Source organism: Adiantum capillus-veneris, chromosome 23 (genome assembly GCF_014529385.1).
Source record: "Adiantum capillus-veneris isolate H3 chromosome 23, ASM1452938v2, whole genome shotgun sequence".
Lineage (NCBI taxonomy): Eukaryota > Viridiplantae > Streptophyta > Polypodiopsida > Polypodiales > Pteridaceae > Adiantum > Adiantum capillus-veneris.
The window spans coordinates 85,151,637-85,171,590 of record NC_140953.1 but is presented as its reverse complement, the minus strand read 5'-3'; the positions used below and the strand labels follow the sequence as shown (position 1 = coordinate 85,171,590).

The window sequence follows — 19,954 nt, the reverse complement described above, 5'->3', positions numbered from 1 at the left end:
ACATTGTCCGACTCAGTCATCCCAGGTAGTACATCCATATAAGGAGAATCTTCCCCAATATCAGTGTCCGCTTTACACGTGTAACAATACTGCAATGGGGTCGAGTGAACTGTGGTGTCAGATTATGATCAATTATAAACCTGTTTCTTAGAGGATGTGCTCGACCAGTTACAAGATCCACTCGAATGACAGTCTTGGAAGTGCAGGTAGACATGGTTTTTAGACCAGTCATGCACCATTTTTGCTTCCCTCATGAAAGGACGTCCTAAGATCATCTCCGATGCCATAGTGTGTTTGGAGAAATCCATAACAATAAAGGTAATCCTTATGTTATGTCCAAAGACCTTGATCGTGAGATCTTCTAGCATCCCAATAGGTTTAACAATAGACCCATTGGCCATCTTCACTACTATGGTTGTGGTCGCAAGGTGAGGTCTTCCCATAGTTTTCCATCAATTTTTAGTCACAATGCTAACCCCAGCGCCACCATCAAGGATTCCCTTCACAATTAATCCCTTAGTAGTGATTGGTATGGTTGCATTGGATTCATCACCCTCAAAGTATTGTCCCAACTTGTTAACAGGTATTTCTATAACAAGGTTCTCATCTAGGTTGGGTTGTGGATCTAAGTGTTTCTCCTCTATTGGCATCTCCCCAGCTCTATCCATCTGTGCAAATTGTGGTAGTGCAAACTTCAGTTCTCCATTGAGGAAGGCTCGAAGAGCTGAAACTAGCTCAGGGTCTTTATATAGTTTGGACATGATGGTAGTTCTAACTTCTGAAGACATGAAATCCATCAATTTGGCAATGTTTAACGGCACCTTTTGGCCTTGAGTCCCTTGACGTGGGGAAGATGGGATCTCCATTTCTTCGATAGGATCAAGTAGTCCCTCTGTAAACATTCTTTCCATCAAGAAGTGAGTACGTCCACTTTCCCATGACTTTAAGTCACTTTCTTCTTGGATGACACTAGGTATAGCTAAGGGTCTATGGACTTGGTGTGGTTGATGTTGCGTAGGGAAGACGGTGTCTGCAATCTGGATCTGCGTAGGTGCTGGTTCTAGATCCCTTTGGGTATCTTCTACCAAACTCCTTAATTGTTTGACTCGCTCAATCTCCTCTGTAGGGTTTGGATAAGTTCCTATCTTCTTCTTGGATCCTGGCCATTGTGGCTCATGAAGATCTTCCTTGTTGGTTTCTATCTTAGTGGTCGTTTTGGTCTCCATGGTTTTTCTTGAATCAGAATCCTCTTCAGCGTCATTCATATATACGGGGTCGTCACCAGTCCCTAAATTGGTCTTTGAACTGGGGTCTGACTTCGCTGCTTTTTGCGATCTCTTTCTTCGTGTTTTCTTCTTTTTCTGAGATTGGGCAATTGATGTCGTGTCTCTTTCTTCAAGAATATAATTTTGTTTTTGGAGCATCGATCGTGTGAGTACGTTTACTAGTACCACAGGTGTACTTTGTGATGGCTCCTCGGTAACTTCAATCAAGTTTAATGGCGTGATCTTCGGTGCATTTGGATTATTTGGACATTGGGCAATCAAATGATCTATGCCACATCGATTACACATGAGTATCGGCATTGTAGACGTGCTCGCTTGATTGGTTTGCATTAGTGTGGCGTTCTTTTGTAGCCTAATAGAGCACTCGGCTACACGATGTGGACCTCCACACTCATAGCATTAAAGAGGTGGTCTCTTAGCAGTGTAATTGATATTTTGGCCTCTTGTCGCTAGAGTAGCTACTTGATAGACAGGTTTGACTTGTCCCCAATAGTCCTCCATGTAGTATTGTGGACTTTCTTCAAGCACATCCATCCCATAGGCAATATTAGGATCTATATTTTCCTAAGCCTTCCAAACAAGAAATAGATGACTCACAACCCACTTGATTCACAGAAGTGATTCTCGGATGTGGTGGTTGCGTTCCTAACACTGGAGGTGGTAAGGGTGTTGTTTGAACAACATTTTGGGCCCTAGGGACCATGTGTTGTGTTGTTTGTTCAAGAGGTGGGGCCGGTATCAATGCAGGCACTCGAGGTGTGTCTGTCTATGCTAAGGTTGGTTTATTGGCCATCGCGCGCTTAAATACTATGCAATCCTTAGCTTGATGACCCATCTCCCACATGAACGGCAGTTCCCATTGAATTTTACTCTAAAAGTAGGGCATTCACTGGTACTATGCGGTCCATAGCATACTGAGCACCATTGTTGCTCCCTTCTTGGATGCATATGATTGTTTTGTGGAGCACGATTGTCTCTAAGACTCTCTTGAATAGCCTTGGTGAGATCTGCTAAAGTCATCTCAGATATCTTTGGCTTCTTAGCAATAGGCTTTAGGGTCATTGGTTGATGCCCCGATGCTTGGGAGCTAATAGATTTAGACTTAACAGACACTCTTTCTCCTTGAATCATTAAATTATCCTCCAATTGGATCGCATTGGTGGTGACTGCTTCCCAAGTGGTGATACCTCTAATGACTAGGCCATTGTAGATATCCTCATGTCGTAATCCCCTAATGAATCTATCAAGCAATTGATTATTATTGAAGCGCTCATTTGGATTACATCGAGAATTCAAATGCTTCAAGCGACTAATAAAGTCTCTCACTGACTCTCCTTCCTCTCGTTGGGCGTTCTGGAGCTGAGAGGCTACACCCCACAGTACTCTCTCTCGTATGTATTCTTTCTAGAATAGTCTCCTAAGAGGGGTAAATCGTTTTTTCTTCCACCCTTAGGGTTCTATACCAATCTCCTGCCTTCCCACTTAAGGTTAGGCTTAAAGCATTACTCTTATGTAGGTCATTGTGTTCTCCTAGAGAATCGCATATTTGTTCAAACACTTCGATATGCTTTCTCACATCCCCGTCTCCACTAAATTTTTGTGTGAGCTTGGCTATTTGTACTGTCTTACTTCTATGCTCTCTATCAGGCGTGTTACGCATATTCTCAGCAATAGATCGACCTATAGCTTGAGCAAATGTTGCCAAGTCACCTAAGTGAGTAGGCACCGTGGGTGGAGGTGCTCCAGAGACTACATGTGGAGTAGGTATTGGCATCAGGCTTGGCGCATAGGAAGCCCTTGGGTTCCACGTTGGGTACGATGTTGTGCCATGTGGTGGTCCATAGTTCATATGTGTGGACCTAGGCATAGCAGACATCGGATGTGACATGCTAATGCTAGTTGGTATAGTCCCATGGAACTAAGAACTTGGGTGTTGTGGTTGTGGAGCATAGGTAGTTGAAACAATGGGAGGAGTAGGGACTACATGAGTACGATGATCCATAGGTGCATACGATTAGTACACACTTGTAGGTATTGTTGTAGGCATTGAGCTACCATGTAGTGGTGCTTTACTAACGAATGAGGTCAATGGCGTGTTTCTCGGCATGCCCATCATTGGGGTAGGCATGGTAACCTTGGTGTCATAAAGGGAAAGATGAGCTAAACTTGGAAAGGTAAAGCTATCACTTGTGGGCTCAGATTGCACTGAGACCCCTGTCGAAACAACATATGGAGGATCCATCGGACTTACCGAGGGAGTTTTTATTTGCGATAAGGTCGGTTGTTTAGTCTTTCCTGTACCTAAGAATCTCATGAGACCCGTTGAAGGCATGTTGATCTCCTTGTTCTGTCACTCTAACTCAATGACCCTATGGATGACATCACAAACTCTTTGTTGTTGATCCTCCACACTAGTAGCACCTATTGTGGATTGTAGGACATCTAACCAACCCACTTGATAGATGTGACCTGTGTATAGGTTAGTCAGAGTTTCCGTTTGTAACTCGTACTTCCGGTTCTCATTTAGGAACACTCCATCTAGGATTGAGATGCTAGGGGTGTCTTTTGAGCTAGATGCAATGTTGCTTTCTAGGGGTTGGCCCTTAGCGGTTGCTAAGTCAGGAGCATTCGATTGCTCTCTTAGCAAGGATATTGACATAGGGTCTTTCGCTTTTAACTCTCTTCGTTGCTTCACCTTACGTAAGCTCTCGACTTCCTTTTTCCTCGCTGCAAGGATATATCGCTCAACCTCTTGCACTTCGGCAAGGCTTCTACCATCGGGTAATATGACCTCGGAGGGAAATAACTCTGAAGAGTCAGGAGGTGCAGTGAATGAAGTATTCACGTGCACATTCTCTAACGGTATAGGGTCTACGTTGGTCACGAATGGAGAATTTACTTCCCCACCCCTCTCATTTACATCATTAGCTCTATGTTCAGAGCGAGTGGCTCTACAAAAGGTTTCCTTCAGGCGGCTAAGCACGCTCGGCCCGGACCGCGGGCCCATGGCACACATGTCTTGGCTTGAGCTATCGGGATTAGGCATTGGGAAACCCTCCCTGACGTCGTAGTCAGAGGAAGAGTCACTAGCCGCTATGTTCGGGTCTTGGTTTGTACTACCTTGGGTCCCCGTCGAGGGCCCGGAACCTAAAGTAGATGGATATTGAGAACTCGCGTAAGTCGAAATTCTCTCTAGTTGCTCCATCTTTAGCACACGACCAGAGCGCAGATGTATGTGCCTTTGGTACCCTACAAGCGTCGACGAATAACCTCGAAGGTTAATCGCTTACCTTTTTTAGGCATCCATTTTAACTCGTTTTCTTAATAATGTTTTTTAATATTTTTAATGTTTTTTAATGATCGGTTTTTTTTATTAAAGTGTGTGATAGCTCAAAACGAGCGTATCACTTAGAGGGTCGCTATGTGCTTTACAACAAAATTTTCGGGCATATGAAGTTCCATTGGTCCTCAAAAAAGTTGATTTTTAGCTACATGTGAAGCTAAAATTCGTAATTTTAAAAGGCGACTGAGGCTTAGGCTTGAGTGTGAGCTTGGGCTTAGGTCTGGGAGATATTCTCGATCCCGGTCCTACCCTTAATTTTTTTAATTTTTTAAAATTTTTTTATTTAAAAGGATAAGGTCTCCGCGGCCTGCGCGAGAGCACACACACTCTATCTACCTACTTCTAACTAATACACCTACTGTTACACACTAACACACTCTATTAGCTCTCACAGATCTACTTCCTACTTACTGTACACATAAAACTAACAACCTTAATACACAGAGAATAAACACAGTACCTTTGAAAACTCCATTAACAAAGAAAACTAACAACCTTAATACACAGAGAATAAACACAGTACCTTTGAAAACTCCATTAACAAAAAAAAAAACACAGTATAACACAAAATCCTTCTTCTCCACACACACACCCTCCTTCCTTACCTTTCCTACAATTGAAATTGCACCACAAAAGAAGCACAGAGTGCCATTCAAGCTTAGTGTATGGCATTCCCCGGCAGCGGCGCAAAAAATGTGCGCGTATGTCGCACGTGTCAATGCAAGGAACTTGCCGATACATCGTAGGCGAGCCACAAATGGCTCCAAGCACATAACAAGCCTAAACTAGTAAGCTCAAAGATGGCGTTGGTGTGTCACTCACCGCTCTACGCTTCCTGTCGTAGAGGATTATTCGCCGCGAAAAAGAGAGAGACACCGCTACGCCGCGCTCAACCGCCTCGCCGCCGTCGTGCCGCCGCAATGCTCGATCGCACACTCTCTCTCTCTCTCTCTCTCTCTCTCTCTCACTCACGCATACACACACACACACAAGGAGATGAAGAAGAAGAAGATGGAGATGGAGCAAGAGCACTCTTCAATTGCACAAATGAGAGAATGAGTGAATTTTAGGTTTAGTTGACTTTTATATGAGCTCACCCCATTCACACTTGGGCGCCCATGCTTAGCCAACTAATCCCTTGAATGTTCCAGTTAGAGTGCGCCTCTCATCGGCGATCACTCTTACCCTTTTCCTATTGGACCGACAAGCCCGGTACCTGACTCTACCAAGTAAATAATACAATGTCCGTCGTAGGTGATAGGGTGTCCGTGAGCCGTGAGGGTTAACAGCCATCATGTCCAACATCGACTTGACCATCGCCTCCATAGACGTGGTTCGTTGCGTAGATGGCGAAGGGGGAGGGTTGGAAAAATCTCCTAGTGGGGAGAATTCTTCGTCGCCTCTCTCATGCTCATAACCTGTATGTGAAGTATCCATTCCGCTTTGGGTGACGAGCATGCACTATGGTCTTTGGTTCTTAAGTTCACGAGGAACTTGGGTTCTTGAGGTTTTCTTTTGCTTGCAAATCGCGTTTGAGAAGGATCTTCTCTTCACCCGAGTTCTACTCTTTTCTGCAGGCGCACCCCTTGGTGGCCATGCGCTCACATCAAGGTTGCTTTTTCCCACCTCACGTCGATTGGCCGGCCGCTAAGTGCACGGTCCGCTCTCAATGAGTGAAAAGAGACACAAGGGGAGGCTGGACATGCCCTTCTTTCTTGGGATTCCTGTCACTCTTCAAAAAACATGATTAGGAATCGACACGCCCAGGCGAACTTGGGTTTGTGCGACCGCAGCAAGCAAAAAATATTCTTGTGGTTCTTTCCTTGAGTGATACAGAAAACTTCCAAAGCTCTAATACCAATGTAAGGTGCAGCGGAATGAATGTTGTATTTTCTCAAGATTAGTGATCCATATTTGTTCAAGGTTCCTTTTAGTTCTTATGGTAGGGAGAGCCTTCCGTTCTTTATGGAGAGTGCTATGATCAGGAACAAAGTGAGTGGATATTGTGCGTGCAAGAGTATGAGACTGAGAGAAAGAGAGAAGAGAGATACGACACCAGAGACGACATAAAACCGTCCTCCGAAGGCCCCACTCTCGTTGGCGAGAGTGGTCTACGATTGATTGCACAAAGTGGTACAATGATGATGCATGGAAACTGATGCACTTGGGACTAAGTCGGTGACGACGACGATGACTTAAGGGCTGAAATCGGTGATCTTCTATTTGCTCTCCACCAACACGCTACTGCTGGAAATCTGTGGCTGATTTGGGACTGCTGAAAACACAGGTTTGGCTGCGTTTTAAAGAGGCTGAATTTGCGTTTTTGAGAGGGGCTGAATCTGCATTTTTAGTCTGCTGAAAACGTTGAGATAGGCTGATAAAAAACGCTGATCTGCTTCTGCAATTGAAGGCTGAAAACGTTGCTGATTTGCAGCATTGGTGGCGATCTGGAAACGCTAGGGTGTAGGTATCTGCTGCGGTCAAGTAATGCTGAAAAATGCCAAGCAATTGTGGGGGCTGGCGATGGCAAAAACTCTAGGGTGAAGGGGATGCTAGCGATGAGGCTGCTTGAGGGGTTCTTGTTGAGAGAGAGGGAGTACCTGCTGCCTAGGGCCTGATGTGCTCCTTGCTCATCTGCCAAAGAGTACTAGCTTTGGTTTGCTTATATATTTTCTTACCCAAATTGCCCTACCTACTTTTGTTGGGAAGTCACTTAAATTAATAAGTGACAAATGTCAAAAATAGGGAAAATAGGCTAAATGCACTGGAAAAATCCCGTAACTGATTCTAATGGATTCTTATGGGAATATTGATGATCATGCTGCGTGCAACCAGAGGATATGCATCTATTGCTAAGTGACTGGGCATGCACGGTCTACAAATAGACTCACAAAAGTGCCAGATCACTTCTAATCTAGACTGACTAGACTTGACGGAAACCCTGTTATGGTGTAGCTTGTCCACGGACACATAGGGTTGGATGTGTCACGTGACACAATGTCATAACCCGTGATGGGCTGAAAACAGAGAAAAAACAGCAGGTATTGCTGGCTGAAAAAAATAGATCTGAAGAGGATTCTTGCCGGCAAGGCACCGGATGCCGAGCCGTTGGGGTAAAGATCTGTAAGTGCTGCCACCCCTTGACTGAAAATGCTGATGCTCCCGGCCTGAAAACGCTGATGTTGATTGCCAAAAACGCAAGCCAACCAAAACGCTAGGGTCTGCTGGCCAAAAATGTTGATTGAGGGGGCAATTCCGGCGATGAAAAGCCCTCCTATTGCTAGCGCTAGGTGTGGGAAGGGTAGATCTGCAGCTCTTTAGCAAAAATGCAAGGTGAGGGTTGAGGTCTTCGCGACGGATGGCCTCAAACCGATGTCGCCCCCCTCTTGGTGTAAAAACGTTGGTTGATCTGATCTGCTTCTTGGGAGGAGAACCTGATGCGAAGATGGTGCGCCCTCAAACTCTCGCGACTGATACCATGTGAGTGCGCGTGTGGAAGCGTGAGAGAGAGAGAGAGAGAGAGAGAGAGAGAGAGAGAGAGAGAGAGAGAGACAAACGCAAGGTATGGTGAAGAGGAGGCGATCAGTCTCCCCATGACTACCAGGAGTAGAAGACCCTCAGTATGATCTTTGTGAGATGAGAGATGTGGAAGTTGGTACCTCCCTGGCCCCATATATAGGTGCCCAAGGGGAGGTAGGGCAAGGCTTGATAAAAATCCCCACGACCCACAAAAAAATGAAATATATATGAGGGCGCCCGGACATGGTGGGTGGACGGCCCAAAAGTGGACGGCCGGACAATGATGCAGCTTAAATGCATATGCAAAGGGTGGCCAGCCCGGAGGCACACTAGCCGTACATGTATGCCCTAGACCTGTGAAGTAGCAGAGTAATGTAAGTCTAGCACATATGAGATGGGCAAATATTTTTTCGTAGTTTCATTTTCAGATCATCCATGTTAAGGGAAAAAAGAACTTGATGGCAGATGCGTTGTCTTGCAAACTACATATTTCGGCTATTTTGGCAATTCACCATAAGGACTTAGAGGATATGGTTGATCAGTACGCCACAGATCTAGATTTTGCAGACATCGTTGACCGATTGAAAAGTGGGGAGACAGTTGCAGGCTATGCTCTAAAGGAAGGTTATTTGATGCGGAAGACTATGTTGTGTGTTACTTGGGGGTTGAGGAACAAGGTTTTGAAAGAGTGCCATTGTTCTCCTTTTTTGGGCAATAGCGGCATAGACACCACTTTGAAAGGTGTAGAGAAGTGTTTCTATTGGCCGAGGCTCAAAAAGGATGTGGAAGAGTTTGTTTGTAGTTGCTTGGTGTGCCAAAAGGTCAAGTTTGACAGGCATAAGGCACTTGGTCTACTACAACCTCTACCTATTCCTAGCCGACCTTCGGAGAATATAACAATGGATTTCAGTTTTGATCTTTCCAAGACTTAGAGTGGGCATGATGGCTTTTGGATAGTAATCGACCAATTCACCAAACAAGCTCACTTTCTTTCGTTAAAGAAGACAATTAAAGCCGACAATTTGGCTAAGCTGTTTGTCTTGCAGATTTTCAGATTACATGGTATGTCGTAATCTATAATTTTCGATCGAGAACCCCGTTTCACGAGCTTGTTTTGGAGGGCAATCTTGGAGAATATAGGCACACGGCTTAAATTCTCATCCTCGTTCCACCCGCACACAGATGGGTAGTCGGAGATAGCCAATTCAGTGGTCTTTGACTTCTTAAAGTCGTAATTTCTGATCATAAGACTCAATTGGGAGAAGTATTTGGCCTTTGTGGAGTTTGCCTACAATAACACGGTTCATATGTCTACCAAGAGGACACCATTTGAGATTATTGAGGGTTTCAAGAAGGTTCCACCTATTCTGAGCACCAAAGATAAGATTTTTGAAGCGGATCAGTATACATAGGATTTGGACATTGCTTTGGCAAGGTACAGGAGGCTCTAGAGAAGCCTCAAGCACGGCATAAGAAGGAAGCAGACAAGCATCGACATGACTTGCATCTGAAGGAACATGACTGGGTGCTACTACGGTTCAAGAAGGCACGCCCATATGGGAACGGAAGGGTAAGGAGGGGCTTTTTTCAAAGCTAACTATGCGATACTATGGACCTTTTCAGATCCAAGAAAAGATAAATGATGTATTCTTTAGACTGAAGTTACCAGATACTCGGAAGATTCAAAATGTGAGAGTGAGCAGCGGAAAGAGTGTGAGCCACGCTCACCGAAAACGTCGGAGAGAGAGAGAGAGAGAGAGAGAGAGAGAGAGAGAGAGAGAGAGAGAGAGAGAGAGAGAACACAAGTGTTGTGTAAATGATGCTCTCAATACACAATCTGAATGAGTACAAGACCCTAAGCATTCTATTTATAGAATCTTAGGTTGAGGTAGGGCAAAAATGTGTAACTGGTGCAAAAAACATAAAAGCCCAAAAATGGCTAAAAATGTGTGCACCCAGCGAGGCTCAGAAAATGATCGGCCGGACACGTGCTATAAGTGTCCGCCCATGCAATCTACATGATGTGCAATGGGTGGCTATCTCGGGACAATCACTAGCTGTACAAAATGACGAAGCAACGGTGGTGTTACTCTACACCCCCTCTCAGCACCGGATGCTGAGACAACACAGAGGAGTCGAAGGTGAGAAGCCAAAGTCCGATGAGGTACAGCCTTCGTGAAGATGTCCGCTGCATTGTCCGCTGTAGGAAGATCTCTAGCCAAAACCCGCTCCCGAACATAGTGGTATTGCACCTCAATGTGTCACAAGACGTGGACCACGTGCCAATAGAAAAGAACAAACTGAACAGACTTTTAGCACTTCAATAACAACTGAATTGAAAGAAAGAGACGACACACGACACGGAGTGGCGGAATTCCACCTCAGAGAGTATTGTCCCCAAACCTCCGGTATTTCTTTATATTGCATCAACACAGTACAAGCCGCTACTCCAGACTCTGCACCTTCTTCAAGAAGCATGCTAGAGAATGAGCCCTAACCTCATATTTAAAGGCCCTTGGCCTAAAAAGCAATTACAGTGAAAAGCCTTCAAACTCAAAAGCATTTGGTCCAAAAGCAAAGCCAAATAGCTACCAACGCAATTTACAGAAATCCGTACAGCTTGCCACGTCATTAGCCAGCGCAAAACGCGGAAATCTGTACAATCTGCCATGTCATCATGTCAGCGCAATTTTCAGAAATCTACCATGTCATCAGTTTGTGTGTGTGTGTGTGCAGGTCTTGCTTTATTTTAATCCTTTGTCACTTGGGACCCCATCGGACAGGGTCCCCATAAGTTGGTAGGACTTCTTCTTGTGTTACTTGTTCTTCTTAGGGTTTAGCCCCCTCGGCCGGCATCTTCAAGTTGGCTCCCTTCTTCAGGGCTTTTACACGTCAGCAGTTTGCTACACAATGTGCTTAGTCCGACCGTGAAAGATAGGGTTCTTGGCAATAGCAATGCAACTCTTATTGTCGCACAAAAGACGAGTAGTAGCAATCTGGGGAAAACACAATTCTTCCAGTAATCTCCATAGCCATTCGGCCTCACAAGCAGCATAGCAAGCTGCTCTGTACTCCGCCTCTGTAGAAGATAGCGCAACGGTGGGTTGTCGCTTACTGCTCCATGAAATGGGTCCCGAGCCGAGTGTGAAACTACTCCTGTAGTAGAGCGCCGAGTATGTGGATTTCCTGCCCAATTTGAATCGCACCAACCAAATAAGGTGCAACCCTTAGAGCGACCATAGAACACACCATGGTCCAAGGTGCCGCTGATGTACCGCAAAGTACGCTGGGCACATTGCCAATGTCGTTGACGAGGTCGGGTGTTGAAGGAATTGAGGACAAAAACTGTGTAACATATGTCTGGTTGGGAATAAGTCAACCATACGAGGCAGCCAACAACATTCCTGTACTGCTTCAAGTCAATCCATGGGGAAGGATCGTGAAGCAATACGTCCTCTCCGGGCTCAAGAGGAATGCCAATCGGTCTGCAGCCTGTCATTTGGAATCTCTCCAGGATAGCATTTGCATACTTCAGCTGAGAAAAGAAGATGCCATTTGGTGTTTGAAAAATCTGGAAACCAAGAAAATAGTGAAGAAGCCCATGATCAGTCATCTCGAAACGCGTCTCCATAGCTTTCATGATCGACTTGATCCTGCTGGTACATGAGCTTGTGAAAATGAGATCGCCCAAATAGACAATCACTCTCGCAACCAAAGAGCCATCAGAGACAACATAACAATTGGAATCTGATGAGGTACGCCGTAACCCCAGCTTCACGAGAAACTGGTCAAGTGTGAGGTACCATTGTCGTCCAGCGTGCTTCAGTCCGTACAATGCTTTCCACAACTGATAGACCCAATCCTCCTTGCTTGGTATACGAAACCGAGGAGGTTGCTCTACATAAACTTCTTTATCCAAACCTCCATTCAAAAACGCACTTTTGACATCCATCTGGAAGATAGACCAACCAAAGTTGGCTGTGAGAGCAAACACTGTGCATATGGTAGTCATGCGAGTAGTGGGAGCAAAGGTCTCGTCAAAGTCCATGCCTAGTCGCTGTGTGAAGCCCCGAGCAACAAGTCTCGCCTTGTGTTTGTCGAGGGAACCATCGGCCTTGTACTTTGCCTTGAAAATCCATTTCGTAGAAACCACCTTCCGCCTGTTGGGCATAGGAACCAAAGTTCAGGTTTTATTCCGCTCGATAGTGTCCATCTCTGTCTGCATGGCACGCTTCCAACAATCATGCTAGAGTGCTTCCTCCACCGAGGAAGGTTCAACTGGTGAAGCCTGAATCTGAGACATGAGTGGAAAGTTCACGAACTCTGCGCCATCATAAACTTGCTTGTCTCTGAGGCATGCAGAACGTCGAGGCTGTCCAGGGTTTGGCAAGTCTGGTAACTTCGTGACGCCAGAGGAAGAAACCGTAGAGTAGAGCCAACCAGGAACTAACTTCTCCTTGCGAGGTGGGACCGCCTCCACCCAAGGAGAACCATCATCCACATCAGAATTGGAATCTGACATGGCATGATTGCGTGAAGTAACCGGATATGGTGTGGAGGGTACAGGAATAGGAACAAGGATAGGATCAGGTGTAGGAGGTGGACGAGGAAGAGGTAGGGAAGGTATAGGCTTGGATGCCGCCCCCTCTGCAGGTGTGTTGAAGAGCTCCATGAAAGTCACATCACGGCTAACTGTGGTGGTCTTAGCGTCAAGATCATAAAGCCGAAATCCATCAGACTCTCGTGAATAGCCCATAAAAATGAGCTTCTTCGCCTTGAACCTAAACTTCTGTCGCTTCTCATGGACAAAGGCCGAACACCCAAAAACTCGAAAGTGTGAGACCAAGGGCTTGCACCCGTAGTAAGCCTGATAAGGAGTCATGTCCTGCAAAGCATGGGTTAGGAGAACGGTTTCTGATGTAAACTGCCGTGTTGCACGCCTCTGCCCAGTAAACCCGAGGAAAAGAAGTGTTAAATTCTTCATCTCGAGATGCTTCACACACTGTCTACAGGCTTCACACATATCACGTGCATTGGCCCTTGGTTGTGGGTTGGCCACCCGTACACCTGCTGGACAGGGATCTCAGGCACACTGAGGGTTGTTCAACACATTTCCCACTTTAGACTTGTTTTGGTCACATTATCTCCCATTTATATTGGAGGGTCATATTTTTAGGTTATTGGGCTATATTGAGGATTACTGCCCGACCAGCCCCTATTCTCCTATATATAGGAGGGGGGACACCCTCTTTCTCATTGTCTTGTCTCACACCATGTAGCCATCTGGAGTTATTGGGCTGCCAGCCTTTCCACCATGTGTCTGTGTGTGTGTGTGTGTGTGTGTGTCATTGTCTCCACCTTCCGTTGCACACTCTGACATGGTATCAGAGCTCTAGGCTTGGATCTGCCATTGCCTACATCTGGGAGGACTTTGCGGAGGATTTCATCGTGAAGAAGTACTTCTTCCCCATCAGCGTTTTTTGGGGATCTGGTTTTATTGCTGTAGACCTGCGTTTTTTTTGGTGGACGGCATCTTCTTCTGCATCCTTTGCTAGCACATTTCCCTCCCTCTGCCTCATCGCCACCACCTTGCCCTCTCCTCTGCCTGGCGTTTTCAGCCCCTTGTATCAGCGTTTTTCAGCCAGCTTCTGGTCTAGCGTTTTTTGTAGGAAGGCAGCCCGCTGATCTGCGTTTTTCAGCCCTATGCCCTAGCATTTTTTGGCAGGACAGCAGCCAGCATTCCTAGCGTTTTTTTTGGGCAGGACAAGCCTTTAGACCAGCGTTTTTTTACCTCTGCTTCAGCCTTTCCTCCTTGCCGATCTTGGACAGCCGGAGCCCCGCTCCTTGCCTCCCGCTGGAAGCTGATCAATCCCGTGACTTTGCCGGCGATTCTCCGACTTCTACCTTGCTGATTCTCGACATCCAGTGATTCCATCACTTGGCGTTTTGCTCAAACCCCTGCGTTCTTGCACTGTTTCGAGCTCCCTTTTGCTGCGATTTCAGGTTTGGCCAGCACCTTGATTTTGCTTCTTCAGCATCCCTTCGGGTTTCCCTTGCCTCTCCCGTCACTTACGCCCTACTTTGCGGTCATTTGGCATTTCATCCGCCGCGGTTATTCAGATCCTCTTCTCACCTTTGCTCCCTTTCGTTCGACATTGAGACGTGGACTTAGATATAGGTTCTGGCACAACGGACAGATCTCCCTCGATGTTGCAGATCTTCCCTCCTCGAGGCTCTCTTGTCGTCGGGAAGATGCAGGGGATTGGATTGGTACAGGTACTTATGTGGATGTGGCTTGTATTTTCCACTGCTACTTTAACCTCAGTAACCCTCCCTCCCTCTCCCTCGACTGTTGTCTCTCTATTTGGAATTGCCCTATCCACCTCCTTCATTGGTTCTCTATATAATAGACGCGTGCCTCTTGGCACGTCAGACACTTCTTTTGGACATGTACTCCTAGATGTGAGTATCCTTTGGCATTTGGATGTCTGCATGGTCTTTTTCGGCACATCGCTTCATGGTGGCTCTTTTGCCTTGCCTCTACTTGGTAGAGCCTCTTCCTTGCTTCTGCTTGGTCCTGTGGCTCCTCCACTTGCAGTTTGGATGTATACTACCTATGCACTACTTACATGGTGAAGACCTCATGGATGTTCCTTGCTTTGCTGGTTCACTCTGAGGCTATGATTTCTACAACACCGGTCATTCTTCCCGATGCATCCTCTCAAACACTTCTTTTGGACATGTACTCCTAGATGTGAGTATCCTTTGGCATCTGGATGTCTGCATGGTCTCTTCCGGATTACTGCTTCAGGGTGGCTCTTTTGCCTTGCCTCTACTTGGTAGAGCCTCTTCCTTGCTTCTGCTTGGTCCTGTGGCTCCTCATTTGCAGGGGAAGTTTGAATAGTAAGAGGCCAGCCATGGGTGCCGAGGTGATGTCGCCTCCGATAGAGACAAGGTAGTCCCAGAGTTCCCGCATGCGGCAGGTCAAACCATCGAGTGAGTTGAAATCCTTGAACTAGAGGTTTTACAACTCCCGTTCAAGTGTGATCTGTCTGGCAAACGAGATCTCCTCAAACTGGTCAAGAATGTGTCTCCACAATGGATGTGCATGCTCCTCTTTGGAAACTTCCTTCGTGATGCAGTCCGAGAGGTTCATCATAAGAAAGATGAAGACTCGTATGTCCTGATTCACCCACTCCTGAGTGGCGGTGGGAAGGGAGGGTTGAGTAGCCGAATGGGTGAAATCATTGAACCATTCCCAGAGTCGATGGTAGGCAATAAATGTGCGGACTCGTGTTCTCCACACAGAATAATTGTGTAAATCCAACTTCTTCTCCTCGGCAAACTGGGTGAGGGCATAATTGTTGGATGTAGCATTGGCAGATGCCGACGTAGTTGTAGAAATGGGAGTGGCCGTAGTCCCAGATGTCACGTGACACATCCCAACCCTATGTGTCTGTGGACAAGCTACAGCATGATCAGGGTTCAGTCAGTCCAGTCAGTCTAGATTAGAAGTGATCTCGCACTTTTGTGAGTCTATTCGTAGATCGTACATGCCCAGTCACTTAGTGTAGATGCATATCCTCTGGTTGCACACAACATGATCATCAGTATTCCCATTAGAATCCATTAGAATCAATCAGGGGAATTTTCCAGTGCATTTAGCTTATTTTCCCTATTTTTGACATTTTTCACTTATTATTTTTTAGTGACTTTCCAACAAAAGTAGGTAGGGCAATTTTGCTAAGTTAATATATAAGCAAACCCAAGTTAGCACTTTCTGGCAGAAGAGGCAGCAGGAGCACATGCTCAACAGGCATTCTTCTTAGCAAGAACCCTCAAGCGCCAAGCTTCCCATAGCCTAGCGTTTTTGGACAACCTCAGCACTTCCCCATCCCTAGCCTTTTGGTCTTCACCAGCAGTTCCCAACTCCTGGCGTTTGCAGAGTCCCATGATCGCCAACCATTCTTAGAACCCCAACGTTTTCATCAACAATAGCTGCAGTCCTAGATTTGCATGGCGTTTCACTAACGCTACAGAGGCAGCCCAGCGTTTTTGGTTTTCAGCCATAAATGCATCAGCGTTTTTCAGCAGTCCACACGACAGGAGATTCAGCCCTAGTTGGTCGCAGAGGATCCCTAAATTCAGCCCTCGAAAACGCAGCCAAAACAGTCATTTTCAGCCACCCAAAACAGCCCAAAGATTAGCAGAATTTTAGCAGATAGAAGACCACAGATTTCAGCCCTAAAGTCGTCGTCGTCATCACCGTCGTCGTCATTGGCATAGTCCCAAGTTGCATCAGTCCATTGCATCCGCATTGTACCACTTTGTGCAATCATAAGTAGACCACTCTCGCCGACGAGAGTGGGGCCTTCGGAGGAGGGTTTTACAACGTCTCTGGTGTCGTATCTCTCTTCTCTCTCTATCTCTCAGTCTCATACACTTGCACGCACAGTGTCCATTCACTTTGTTTGTGATCATAGCACTTTCCATTAAGAATGGAAGGCTCTCCCTTCCATAAGAACTAAAAGGAACCTTGAGCACAATTCGGAGCACTCATCTTGAGCAAAGTGCAAACAATCATTCCGCTGCACCTAACATTGGTATCAGAGCTTTGGCAGTGTTCTGTATCACTCAAGGAAAGAACCCCAAGAACCACAAGAATTTTTTTGCTTGTTGAGGTCGAACGAACCCAAGTTCGCTTGGGTGTGTCGATTCCTAATCGTGTTTTGTTGAAGAGTGACAGGAATCCCAAGAAAGAAGGGCTTGTCCAGCCTCCCCTTGTGTCTCTTTTCACTCATTGAGAGCGTACCGTGCACTTAGCGGCCGGCCAATCGACGTGAGGTGGGAAAAAGCAACCTTGGTGTGAGCGCAAGGCCGCCAAGGGGTGCGCCCGCAGAAAAGAGTAGAACTCGGGTGAAGAGAAGATTCTTCTCAAACGCGGTTTGCAAGCGAAAGAAACCCTCAAGAACCTCAAGAACCCAAGTTCCTCGTGAACTTAAGAACCCAAGAACCCCAAGAACCCAAGTTCCTCGTGAACTTAAGAACCCACAAGAACCCACGATTGCAGAATGGTCATCACTCGAAGCGGAATGGATACTTCGCTTGGAGGTGATGAGCATGAGAGAGGCGAAGAAGAATTTTCCCTACCAGGAGGTTTTTTCGACCCTCCCCCTTCCCCATCTACGTCAAGGATTGCACTAAATCCTATGGAGGAGTTGGACCAAGAAAGAAAAGCAGAAATAGAGCGTGACCGCAAAGAAAAGATGGTAGCCATAGAGCGTCAATACACAGAAAGAGTGGCAGAATTAGATCACGAGAACAAAGCAATAAGGCAAGAGATGTTGCGACTCTTTTCTCAAATGCAGACACAGATTCAACATGATCGGGAAAAGGAGACTCTCTTAGTCTCTTCTTCTATTGTGTGAAGCATGATGATGATTTGATTGACAGTGACTTGCATGATGATTTGGATGACAAAGATAAGCATGATGATTTGCATGATCAAGATGTGATTTCTCACAAGAATGATGAGTTGCACGAAAATGATGTGATTGTTCACAAGGATGGTGTGTTAGTTAATGCTTTTTCTAGCCAAGCTAACCTCGTAGATTCGATCAATCACGAAGAACCGATCTTGGCTTTCGAGTTGAGGTCCAAAGAACCCCCACAAGACGATTCGATCATTTAGGAAGAACCGATCTTGGCTCTTGAGCCTAGGTCCAAAGAACCCTCACAGGAAGTATTATGTGTTCGCATGATTGATACGCACGTATTGTTCGAATGTTTCAATCGTGATCGTATCCTGTATTTTAGTCAGCGTCTTCATGTGATCCCTTTTCCTAGGCATGACATATTGTACGTTGAACACGTTTCACTCATAAATGAGCACGAATGTATGCGGATTATTCATGAAAAGCTGAAAAGTATGTATGTAAGGAAGTCACATTCCATGTCTCTTCCTTGGCATGACACAGTTTCCGAACGAGCACATGAAAGTATGAGCGCCAAGCATGGGCATTTCCGTTGTGAATTGCCACAGTTGATTGCTCTAGATCATAAGAGAAAGATTCGATCTCATTGTTTGCGTGTATGTAGTGAACGGTTTGGCATTCCGTCTATTGGTTCATTTACATTGCATGCACAGTCTTTAGAGAAGACAAGATTTTTTCCACTCACTTTACATGGAATAGGGTTTTGTGTTGGAGATGGTTTCAGGAATTTTCAGCCATGGAGATTCTTGAAGATGGAGGAAGCATGACTCTCGACAAAGTTGAAGCATCAAAGGAGCCACAAAAGACTTTGTGTCGCTTTCGGCGCGGCCCAAAGAAGCAAGCGTTGTAAACCTTTATGAAGTTCAAGTACCGCACGATCCACACATTAGAGTGGGCCGGCGAAGAGTCCCTTCCAAGATTCCGGATGCTATTGGCGATCTCCCTCGACGCCATACAGTTTGGTACCAATAACTCACTTTGAAAAGGAGGGGATGTCACGTGACACATCCCAACCCTATGTGTCCGTGGACAAGCTACAGCATGATCAGGGTTCAATCAATCCAGTCAGTCTAGATTAGAAGTGATATGGCACTTTTGTGAGTCTATTCGTAGACCGTGCATGCCCAGTCACTTAGTGTAGATGCATATCCTCTGGTTGCACACAGCATGATCATCAATATTCCCATCGTAATCCATTAGAATTAGTCAGGGAAATTTTCCAGTGCATTTAGCCTATTTTCCCTATTTTTGACATTTTTCACTTATTATTTTTTAGTGACTTTCCAACAAAAGTAGGTAGGGCAATTTTGCTAAGTTAATATATAAGCAAACCCAAGTTAGCACTTTCTGGCAGAAGAGGCAGCAGGAGCACATGCTCAACAGGCATTCTTCTCAGCAAGAACCCGCAAGCGTCAAGCTTCCCATAGCCTAGTGTTTTTGGACAACCTCAGCAGTTCCCCATCCCTAGCCTTTTGGTCTTCACCAGCAGTTCCCAACTCCTGGCGTTTGCAGAGTCCCATGATCGCCAGCCATTCTTAGAACCCCAACGTTTTCATCAACAATAGCTGCAGTCCTAGATTTGCATGGCGTTTCACTAACGCTACAGAGGCAGCCCAGCGTTTTTGGTTTTCAGCCATAAATGCATCAGCGTTTTTCAGCAGTCCACACGACAGCAGATTCAGCCCTAGTTGGTCGCAGAGGATCCCTAAATTCAGCCCTCGAAAACGCAGCCAAAACAGTCATTTTCAGCCACCCAAAACAGCCCAAAGATTAGCAGAATTTTAGCAGATAGAAGACCACAGATTTCAGCCCTAAAGTCGTCGTCGTCATCACCGTCGTCGTCATTGGCATAGTCCCAAGTTGCATCAGTCCATTGCATCCGCATTGTACCACTTTGTGCAATCATAAGTAGACCACTCTCGCCGACGAGAGGGGGGCCTTCAGAGGAGGGTTTTACAACGTCTCTGGTGTCGTATCTCTCTTCTCTCTCTATCTCTCAGTCTCATACACTTGCACGCATAGTGTCCATTCACTTTGTTTGTGATCATAGCACTTTCCATTAAGAACGGAAGGCTCTCCCTCCCATAAGAACTAAAAGGAACCTTGAGCACAGTTTGGAGCACTCATCTTGAGCAAAGCGCAAACAATCATTCCGCTGCACCTAACAGCAGAAGACGTAGTGGCCCTCTTCTGGGACTGTTGTTGTCCCTTCTGCTTCGGAGTTGACTTGTCGTGTGCTCAGAGAGAATTCCCAAAGGTAGATCGGTAAGATCGCAAGTCGTCGATGAAGGTACCGTCCCCAAGGCTATAGC

At 46.0% G+C, this 19,954-nt stretch overlaps 1 protein-coding gene across 1 annotated transcript in view; it reads left to right on the top strand.

Moving 5' to 3' along the window:
* The window catches only part of ECH2 (enoyl-CoA hydratase 2), a 206,496-nt gene that overhangs the window by 7,602 nt on the left and 178,940 nt on the right, over nucleotides 1–19,954 (top strand). The gene's annotated exons all lie outside the window — the stretch shown is intronic.